Source organism: Salarias fasciatus, chromosome 18, assembly GCF_902148845.1.
Source record: "Salarias fasciatus chromosome 18, fSalaFa1.1, whole genome shotgun sequence".
NCBI lineage: Eukaryota > Metazoa > Chordata > Actinopteri > Blenniiformes > Blenniidae > Salarias > Salarias fasciatus.
In genome coordinates, this window is record NC_043762.1 from 10,119,724 (window position 1) to 10,130,020 (window position 10,297).

A 10,297-nucleotide genomic window follows, 5' to 3' on the forward strand; every position below is an offset into this window, starting at 1 on the left:
TTTGGTCTGATTGAACACTTCATCAGCTAGTGACTCCTGCAAGATAATCAGAGATGACCAAGAGATTGAAATTCTGACAAAGTCCCAGAGTTTTGTTCTAATTTCTGAGTGGAAGATTGAGTTGTTTTCAGCTATTATCGCTCGTGTCATGTTACAAGTAAAGCTTGTCAGAGTTTTAGAGTATTTTCATCCAGGTGTCACAGACATTATCCAGGGCTGTCAAGTATTTGGGCCTCAATCGGCCAGCTAGAATCCAATCCGAAGAGAAGTTCTGATATTAACAGTATTAGATTTAGAGTTAAATTAAAGATTGATTCGAGAAAAAGTTGTTTTGATCATAATATGAGCCGCTACTGTTGAGTTCCAGCTCCATGTGGCAAGAGAGAACATCAGAGTTCTACTTAGCTATAATTCACTGATACAGCCCAGTTGAGAGCATCCTGCAGTGTGTGTGGCCCCCTGAAGTCAAATGAGTCGGACACTCCTGCTGTCGCCTGTTCTTTAAGTATTATCAGTAGCGGTCAAAGACATAATGAACTCTAACAAAGGCTGAAAAGTCTTCCAGGCCCCAAGTGTCACTGACAAGAATCTGTCTGGAGCTGAATGATGCAAGTTGCTCCCGAGCCACTGCCTTGTTGTTGTGTCCGCACTCGTATTTATGGTGAATAGCAGATGGAGCGAGCCGGTGATCAATGCACTGGGATTCTGCTTTAAATTCACAGCGGCAGCTGCAGGCTGCTGGAGGCCTGCTGCCTGACCGGCTGGCCAGTTGGCTGAAACGGAGAAGGAGAAAAAGAGTTTCTTTGAGAGCTGAGTAGAGATCAAGCTGCTTGGAGCTGGAAAAAGAAAAAAAAAAAGGGGGGGGGGGGGGGGTGCCAAGTTATGGACACCTTGGAGTTAAATGTTCTCTGTGCGCTAAACATTTATATTTCATACGGAAGAGTTGTCTGTCACCAGTTAACATCACAAGTGGAAAACATTATTGGCAGCCTTTCTGAGAGATTTTGTTCCCACTGTTCAGCCTGATGCCACGTGGAGATGCGGGCCAGGAGGCTCCAGCCTTTTATCTTCAGTGAGCAACGTTTATCCGCACGGCGCCATTTCCACAGAGAGCAAGAGGAAATGAACTGGGAGCTCGCTTCAAAAAGAAAAGCGAGCGACGTACACATGCGCACGCATGATGCACTTCCAAACATTCTAATTGTTTGGAGTATCTCAAAGTTTCCGAAACGCACATTTGTGTGGATTTTAATCCACAAAACAACGTTAAAAAGAATCAGCTTTTGCATGCTGCATCTGCTTGTTTGATTGACGGCTGTAATTCTTATTGGATGGAAATTTAGACGTCTTCACTGATTCACAAATAACATTTATGTTAAAATATTCACCTTCTAGTGAGCTCGTGACTAATACACTGGTACGCTTGCTGCAGTGGTTGGTCATTTCTGTGGTCCCAAGCGGCCTTTCTGCGTGGAGTTTGCATGTTCTTTTTTCTGGATGCTTCCCAGTTTACTCCCATCGTGTGAGCATGAATATGTTGAAGTTTTGCCTCATTTTCCAAAAAAAACATTCATTTAAAACAGCCTCAACACTCCTGATAAGCAGCTGGAAGAAACTTGTGAAACCATTAAAAAGTGTTATTATCTCTGCCGAAGGAAAAAAGAGGATTTCAAGCCTGTATAATCTTCCGATTCATTACACTTGTCCTACTTACTAACACATTCCCCTTAAAAGCAGCAGGTTGATGAGCCGTTACCTAATAAGAGTATGATCGAATGGACTTGGATTTGTTTTTTGCACAAGTGAGGAGGAACACAGACGCAGAGACAGCGAGGTTTTGTTTTGTATTACCGAGTGAAAAGAAGAAAAATACCGAAAAATAGCTCACAGATATTCAAACTCGTATATTCACATAATACAGCCTTTAACCTAATTATGACATTGGCCTTTACAATAACCTTTAAAAAAAAACTGTCATAACTCACACTCTTGTATATCCTCAACCTACTTCGACCTTTGTTCCACCTTACAAGGGAAAAAAAAAAAAAAATCTATTAAAAAATTCAAGCACAGCCGCAGAAATGTTATCTGTGTTGGGTCTTCCCATTAATTTAATACATTTAATATTCTACTTTACTGAACAGACAAGCGTCCAACCCTCATTTTTCCGCAAGAGTTGGTGTAAAAACATTCATCCAGGTGTTTTGATGTGTTTTTTTTTTTCTCCACAGAAACAATTAAATCAAACTTTTCCTTCTTATTATTTAAATTTTATGCACCAGATTTCGCAACGAAGAAGACATGGTTTTTTTTTTTTGTTTTGTTTTCTTCCTGTCTGAACCAAACTTGTTGTTGGCTTATTATTATGAAACATGACAAAAACGTATTCTACCTTTCTACTTTCCGCAGGAAGACTTCCACACATCTCTGAAAGCACTTTCACCAAAGTGAAGGCGGCGACTACAATGGGGTCCACGCGGAGCGGAGCCGACATGGCCGCTTCATGTTTTCCCTCCTGTTGTTATGTAATGGAGCGGGGATGAAAACACAGCGACGCCTTCGAGCTTTCTCTGCCCCTGCTGAAATATTAACAGTTAGCGGAGACCTGCAAATGCACAATGGGCTGCCGGCCTGCATCTCCGAGCTGATTTCCCGGCTGCAGCGGGTACAAAGTGATGCTAACTACAGGTTGTCAGACATGCAGGAAATGTCGCGGTGACATGTTAAAGCTTCCAGGAAGACAGCCAGCAGCAGGACGCCTGCCAGCCTCCGTTAGAAAGGGCCCCATAATGACACACACGTCTGTTTAAGTAAAGTGGAGTTTGTCCAGCACCATAAATGAGGTTTATTAGATTGTTTTAATAACAATCTAATAAACGATGAAAAGGTCATATCATCATCATTTTTGATCTTTTCTTAATGTTTTATCTTAATGTTTTATCTTTTTTTTTTCTAATACAAATGTGGTACAATTTTGCAATAATTTGCCTCCTACTGACTTTTTCCACTTGAGTTTCTGTTTGCAGGTGCTTCAGGTGATATTGTGTTATTTTTTTTTATTTTTTTTTTTTGTTGTATAAAAAGCTCCCAGATTTTGCAAACGATATTTAATTCCCTGATTAGATTTTCAAGCAAAAATTATTATAATTTTTTTTTTTTTTTTTAAATATTTTGGGTGTCCTTTTACAGATTTCCATGACAACAGTGTTTAGAACTTCTGAAAAAACACAACTTTTTAAAAACAAGTGGAATTTCTCAAAAATTTTGTCTCCGTGTAAACTGGGGAAAACGCAACTTTTTGGAAATGCTCCACTCCAATTCTCAGACGGAGCTTAGTTTGTCAAAAATACATTGACCCCTGGGCTGGAGCTGCTGTGTCAGTGTGGCGGTCGGACATATTGTATGAGGACCCACTTCTCCTCCAGTGCATTCGCTTCTATTGATCGATAAGTCTTTTCACAGTTGAAAATGACTCCGTAATTTTTCATACTGGCGTCTCATCTCCACAGTGTGATTAGCTGGCATTCAGTGTGCAGGTGCGATGTTTGAGTGGCTCAGTCATGTATCCATTGATCACATCCAGCATGATCATCTCACAGCAGGAACTCAATATAGAACAGGGGTCACTAACTGGCGGACCGCGGTCCGGATCCGGACCCTGACGCCATCCAATACGGACCCGGACTATATTTAGCGGAGCAGAGCGCGGTGAGCGGCATGCGACACGCGGATCGGTGCGGCGGCGCGCAAAGCGGTGCGGCACGGTGCCTGCATGTGGTGCCCGTCCATGCTTCACATGTCCGCGTAGGTGCGCGTTGCGCGTTGGCCCGCGTGACGTAAAAATCGTCATGAATTCCTGTCCGCTAGGGTCCCGCGGACCGATCTGCGGACATCCGCGCAGCAGCCAGATTTTGAGACCGCATTGCGTGCAGTTCGCATTGTACGCATGCGCCAGAGCGCCACAGCAAACAAAACATGACGGTAAAAGTGAAAGAAGACGGAGCTCCAGCCTGATGGCTCCACTTAAAGACACCGAAAGAGTGAAAAACTGGTGGAGAGGAGAAGGTCCGCCGACAGAAGTGAAAGTAACTAATCGCTCCGGCGCCGCCCGAGCGATTCAGAAACAGGAAAAAAAAAGCTAAATAAACTTTAATACTTAATGATAATGTACTGACAATGTATGTGCTTAATTTTCTCTAAATAATCCGTAATAAAGGCGCAGATAAACAGTCTGTAGTGCCGGAAAAGCTTCGAGGATGCGTGGGTCACCGTTCCAGCATTGAACGTTGCACACAGCTGAGCTCAAAATGTAGTATGGGTAGAAATATGGGAGAAAGCACGTGCGCATCGGTGGTGCGCAGACACTCCAAGGCGGACGCGGAAACGCGTACATGTGAAGCATGGACCAACCTTGCTTTGGGGAGGCGCGGAGCGGTGCGGTGCCTGCATGCTGCGTGGGGATCCGTGAGTGGGGTGCCCCCAACCCCCCCCCCCCCCCCCCACCCCCCCACCCCCCCCCCCCCCCCCCCCACCCCACCCCCCCTGTGCCCGGCACAACAGACCCGTTTTCCCCCACTGTCGGCGGGCCTGGAGCCCAGTGTGATCAGTCCACCAGGATCCTGACAGTCACTCACTGCCCAGCAACGTGCAAATGAATGTTCCCTCAGAGTTGCTTGGATTTTGGGGCACCACAAAAAACCATTTAGTGATGGGGAGGTTGTCAAGGAGTGCATGAATTCATTTGATTTGATAGTCAGCTATTGATGACATGCAGACGCTCATAGAACTACTAGGTTACATCAGCATATATCACACTAATTCAGTTAGACATTATGATGTTCCGGACCTTTGCTTTAACAAAAAATCCCTGACCGGACCTCTGTGAATTTTAGTTGCATACCCCTGATATAGAAGCTCTAGAATAGTGAAAAAAGCTATTTTCTAGATCAATTTCAGGGGGAAAAAAGAAAAAGTTCATTATATATTGGGATGGATATGATACTTCAATAACCACAGTGTGCTTCATGTGACATCCCATCACTGAATACTGTGGACGACTGTTCGCATAGAAGTCTGATCTGTTACTTTTAATTATAATGTGAAAAGCTACACAAGAAGGTAAGGTCTCAGCAAATATAGAGACCTGCAGTGAGGTATTAGTTTGGTCCAGGAGGCTACAGTCAACGAGGACTGCTGACTTGAGTGTTTTCCAGATGACCATTAACACCCTGCACAAGGAGAGTAAGACACAAAAGGTTAAGCCTGAGTCTTCATCCCTCTGAAGAAAGGCTTAAAAATAGATAAAACAAAAACGCTCAGCTGTAAGAATATATTGTTCAAACACAACTGACCAAATTCATATGATAGTGTTACAACAAGTCAAAGCAGAATATCAGCTAGATATAAAGGCGGAAACCTTAAACATCTACAGAATGTAGACATCAGGGTAAACAACTTTCAATTCCAAATTATTTCAGTGAATTCCCTATAACATTCTTTTAGATATTTCCGTCTCTCTTTGTTTTGTTTTGGGTTTTTTTTAATAAGACAAATTTGGGCTTAATTAAGTTGACAAAACAGACTCAGATGCAGTGAACCTGGAAGCCAAGGAGCACCTGGCAGTCTCAATGGGCCAACTGATGCATTCATAATGAAGACACACCAAAGGAAACCTGATAAAAAAAAAACCCAGCAGAAATAAACTCACAGAACTCCAGAGTGACTAATGGCCTTTAGAGGAGCAACAGAGCAAAAAACAAAGTCTTTTAATAAAATACAGACAGGAGGAGGAAATGAAGCAAAGAGGAACGTCTTCTGATCATCCGCGGATGTTTTGTCTTCTTGTGAGTGGATTCAAACTGAAAGGAGGAGTCAAAGTACTCAGGGCTGACTGTTGTTAAATTAGCAGCAGACAGATGGTGTGAAGAAGCCTGCAGGCTGCCAGTCGTTGAGGAAGACGGCAGCAGCTTCCTTCAGAGCCAGGTGGACTGACTGTAATGCATCCATTAATACGGCGAACAGAAGAAAAGAAATTATGCTGCATGTGTGTAGTGAGTGAAATGAAGGCATCGAGTCTAAATTCAGCACCAGAAATGAACTTTAAAGGTTGCATGTCATCCATCACTGGAAATATGATACATACAGTGTATTTTTCTTTCTTTTTTTCCAGTTTGTATCACAAAGGCGAATTCACTCTACACATTCTAATTCTAACATTTCATATCAGTTTATTTAGAGTGATGTATGCCTCGCCTTTTCGGAAAGTTAAGGTTTCTCCAGATTCTTTTTGAAGCAAGTTAATTATAGAATTACTATAGATTTAAGTTTATGAGTCATGTTCAGTAAAATATCCAAATATCATTTAACTCACTTATTGTGGCCTCGTTTGTTCGACAATTAACATTTTAAGACAGAAAACCGTCCTTGTTTTGGGTGTTTGTTTACATGACAACAGTGACTGGAGCCACTGAAAACACCACTTTTTGACAATGCTTCCTCTCCGTCTCCATGGAAACGGGGGGAAGACTCAGCTTTTTTCGGAGCCCTGCTCCTGTGCATGCTCCCCACCGAGGGAGGAAATAGTTCTGCACGTCCTTGACATCAAATTGTGATTATAAACATGTGGTATTTACTTTTTTCCTTTAGATTGCGTCTCATTAGACTTTAGAAATATGTGATGATGTTTGTTGTCTGATGCTTCTGGTGCTTCGTATGATCAATATGCTGGTTGATGAAAGGACCTTTCTCGGGTGCACTGAGGAAAATTTCTGTCATTATTCTTGTAAAGTGTTTTTTTTTTTCCTTGTAAATGATTGATTGAAATGAACTCATTAAAAAATAATAGAACTTCCAACATGCTAAGCAAGTTTGGAGCTTAAAGAAATATACAGTTTCCCAATTTATTCTGTGATGTTTCATGATTTAAAGAGCCGAAGTAAGGTCAAAGTGGGTCAACGGATTCGAGGCTGACCACATCTCTGGATGTGCCGTTATCCTGCCTCACCTTCCTTCACCTTGTGCAACCTCTATAAATATGGATGTTGTTTTTAGAGAGCACTGGTGAAAACACAATGAAAACCTCTGGATTCAAGAAGCCAATACAGAGAAGGGAAGAGATCCAAATTGCACTAAGACTGGGCTCAGGATAAGTTTCCTGTGTTTTATCTTCCAAACACTCATTCTGAGCAGCTACAGACGGCACCTTCACTAATCCTGCTGGGTTTTTTTAGTTGCTGTTTTGGAACAAAGCTGATCCGACAGGCTGCAGCCTCCTGGAAGCGACGCACGGCCGAGGTGGCTGTCGGTTCACCACAGCTCCGCTCTTCCAGGAATTGACTGGCTCTGCAGCACGTATACATGCACATCACAGAGTAGACAATACTTCCAAGAAACCTTGGGAAGGAGTGTCAAATGTGAATTGAGGCCAGTTCCTTTTCATTTTTAGAGATGTGCAGCTGAAATCTTCAGATCGTCACAGCAACAAATTCAGCAGTAACAATTAGGGGTGTAACGGTACACAAAAGCCACGGTACGGTACGTACCTCGGTGTAAGGGTCACGGTTCGGTACGTTTTTCGGTACAGTGGGGAAAAAGTAAAGAAAGCTCACAAATGTACCAGAACATTTTCCCCAAGCTTTCCCATGCAACACATTATTGGCCCAGTTTACATGGTGTTTTTTCAATCCGATTGTAAACAATAGTATTAAACGCGAGTGTATTCATGTACAGCATACAAAGCATCCACGATGAATCCTCGTTTACAAGGACCCTGTGACATGCGCACAAAGTCTCACGAGGAACTTGCAGGTCTTCCTCTCTGCAGCAGCAGTCCTCAGCGCCAAGCAGAGAGTCTTTATCTGCTGATATCTGCTCAAATAATGTCCCAAAATCTCCATGATATGCTGCTGAAGGAGCGGCTGCTCCCCTGACCGCAGCACCGCCGTGCGGAGCAGCACGTCTCGGTGTGAGCTCTGCGCCGCATGCCGATGTTTCGAATTAACTGGTGCCCGTGTTAACTTGTGACCAATAATGACTGAAACATCTAGTCGTTCTGGCGAACGTCGGTTATCGACAGTTACAGTGAGTGTATACGTTTAAAGTCTTTTGTGAGTCTTACTTTAACAACTGCTGTAATCAGCATGTGTTTACACAGACCTCCGCCGTCATTCGTTAACACGAGAACCAGTTAATCCATAACACCAGCCGGCGATCGCTCCTATTCTGCTATGGAGCTCTTTATACAACTCGCTGTTGCGCGATTTGGTTCCATCTCGCCTCTCCAATGTTTTTTTATGTCGGGGTTTTGTATTAAAAAAGTGTTTTTCCACCACCGTGGCGTTCTCTGCTGGTTTTTTGACTGTGCTGCTTCCCGTTTACTGGCACGTCACACGTCACTCCGTATGAGGGAACGCACGCGGAACAAATACTCTCCCGTTTAATCCGCTCCGCCACACGCTGCAGCTCTCATTCCGCTTGTACTTTCTTCTTTGTTTGTTCATGTTTGGACCTGCTTGTTCTACTTCTTCTTCTTCTGTGATAATGGTGGTTGCCGGCAGCTTTTAGGCTCATTACCGCCATCTAAGGTTGGAATTTTTTTTTTTTTTTTTTTTTACTCACTGGTGTATTCGTCGTGTGATTTTGTGTGCCGAACCGTGACCCCCGTACCGTGACGGTACGGGACGAATACAAATACCGTTACACTCCTAGTAACAATGTTAGTTTAATTAAAATATTCTGAACTTATAATCTTCACTTATTTATTTTCTCAAAAAGCAGCACAGAAACAAAAAGAATCCACACATTTACATTCAATGGCCAATTTAGAGTCACAATAAAGCACTCAACAAGCATGTCACATGAAATTCTTTGTTGTTTTATCTTGGAAGTTTTCTTCCATGACAGCGGTCCTGGGATCGGCTGAAAATGTAACTACAGATGTAGCCCTGTGAAAAAGACCATGAAAAGTCAGGGCTTAAAATCTGTGAAAATAGTGTAAATAGTTTTATGAAATGGAAGGAAATGTCAAAGTTTATTTAGTTTTATCCGATTTACTGTTTGTTGTTTTGTTTTTTGTTTTTTGTTTTTTTTAGAGAAAAACTGATTAAAATTGATTTGAACATTTGTGATATCAACTGTATAAAATTCTTATGAGGAGTTCAACAATGTTTATGTGTCACGTTTGTTTGATTTGAAGCCAGAAATAATGTTGACTGCGTAAGCTAACCCTGTAAAATGTCAACTGTCAGTCATCAAAATGTCGAATTACCATTGGATCTTAAAGAATTTAACAACCAATCCAGGCTTTTTCCTGAGCTAAGGGGTGGAACAAGTGGAAAATGTGCAGAGAGTATTTCATTTATTTAACCAGAATGTGATGTTTGACTCAATAAAGTAAATATATTTCAAGCAGACGACATTGTGAGCCAAGAGAGAGAGAAGATGTTCCCAGCCATGAGGAAGGGATTCATGGGTTTTTCAGTGATTCCTGAAGTGACCAACTGCCAGTAACTACCAAAGCTCATGCCCTGTGACCTCTAACCTCCACTAACTACCTGGATCTGTGAGTACAAATCAAACCAATGTTTACAATTTTACGTGCTGCTCAGTTTGAGTGAGGCGACTGCTAAGTTTTTGGTCCCAATGCACCCGAGCTTTGAAACAGGCCTGCAGCAGGGTTTTAGACATGGGCTGTGTTCGAAACCGCATACTTACCTACTACTCATACTAACTTATTGAGTATGCAGTGTGTTTACACTGGCAGTATGCGATTTTGAGTATGCGAGAAGTTCCCGGATGCCTACTGCATTTGCCAGAAATGTTGAGTATACATCGTGTGTTCACTACTCATACTGAAATTGCCCAAGATGCAACGCGACGGACATTTGAATAAACTTTATTCAGTTCACAATGACTGTTTCTTCATCATGTACATTTAGCAAGCTGAGTATGGTTCTAGATTTAATCTTCCCTCCATTGTTTGTGCTCGTAGGTATGTTATGTTACGAGATTTCTGATTGGATTGACAATGATTAAAAATAGTAAAAAAAAAAAACAAAAAAAAACACTTACATCTGAGAACAAGTCCATGCTGAAAGCGACCATGATGTACCGAAGACGGCGAGCCGATCTTTGTTGAAGAGCCGAAAAAACTCTCCGTCGGTAAAGCATCATAATTGGCATAATAACTGGTGCGTTAACGGGACACCGGTCCAAACGGCGATGTTAAGTGAGATATATTGCTGAATGATTGCCTTCTTGTTTTCAAAGTAAAAGCACAGATTTATCACTGAGGTTTTTT